The sequence below is a fragment of the Hipposideros armiger genome, unplaced genomic scaffold, assembly GCF_001890085.2.
Source record: "Hipposideros armiger isolate ML-2016 unplaced genomic scaffold, ASM189008v1 scaffold_473, whole genome shotgun sequence".
Taxonomy (NCBI): Eukaryota; Metazoa; Chordata; class Mammalia; order Chiroptera; family Hipposideridae; genus Hipposideros; species Hipposideros armiger.
In genome coordinates this window covers 507,438-508,757 of record NW_017731823.1, presented here as the reverse complement: position 1 = coordinate 508,757, position 1,320 = coordinate 507,438, and positions in this window count along the sequence as shown.

Sequence of the window (1,320 nt, the reverse complement as noted above, 5' to 3'; positions counted from 1 at the left end):
ATATATATATATATATATATATATATATATATATATATATGTATATATATATATAGTCTGGATATGAATCTTTTGTCAGATATATTTGTGAAGAGCATCCTACTCTATTGTTTGATTTTTCACACTCTAAATGATGATTTTTGACATCCAGTTGGAATTTTAATATACTACAACATGTCCAGTTTTTCATGGTTGTGCTTTTTGTGTCCTATTTAAGAAATCTTTGCCTACTCCAAATTCAGAGGGACATTCTTCCCTGTTTTCTCCTGTAAACATTATTGTTTTATATTTTATGTTTAGATATGCAATCTGTTGTAATTTATTTTTGTGTGTATTAAAGATAGAAATTCAGCTACTTTTTTGCCTATATGGATATTCTACTCATCTAGCACCATTTATTGAAAAAATATTTCATTCCCCACTGTATTGCATTGTTGTCTGTGTCATAAATCTTAAGTTGCATTTCTAGATATATTTTTAAAATTTTATGCTATCTTGATAAAGCAAGACTTGGGTTATTTATTTTTTAATGTGATCTTTCCCTTTATTCTCAAAATATGATATAGTATTAAAGTCCAACAGGTATTGGGCTGGTTCTTGTATGGTCTCCAGTACTTTTGGGGGACACAGACCTGAGCCCCACAGGAATGTGAAAGCATCATCTCAAAAAGCTAACAGTAACTACAACTGTGTTAAGTCCAACTGCACAAGTCAAATCCTGGACATATTAATGGATGTGTGGTAGGGCTTGGGCTCCAGCTCTTTGGAAAGGGTGGGTGGGGGGCGGGGGTGGAAACTGTTTGGAGAAGATAACTGAGCTAAAGACAAAGGTCACAACTCTGGGATGTTAGTTCTCATTGGATGCAATAGAAGATTTGGATTAGAAGCATATTCAATATGCTATGTAAGCAATAGCTAACTATACCCAAGGGATGGATGTTTATGAAATTTGGATGGACCTTGGGCCCCTGAGACTGGTTTTTATCCTAGTAGATGACCTCACTCCTGTTGGTATAGATATGTAATTTTCCAAGTAATGAATCTGAGACATGCATCACCATATATTTTTTACAGTCTTTGTAACAAGAAATCTTGGTCTACACAGGCAGTAAGATTTAAGTATTTAATCTTCCAGTTAGGGAGTGGCTGACAGAAGGCCATCAAGTCTTAGATAAGGGAGGAATTTCCAGTATTATACAAATTGTTATCTAAATTCCTTTCCAAATATGGGAGAACAAAGAAAGTCTTTCATTATAGCCTCAAGGAATTTGGCTCAATGTGATTTTCAGGTCTGTTTGACTCTGGGGTTGTATTGCAAAA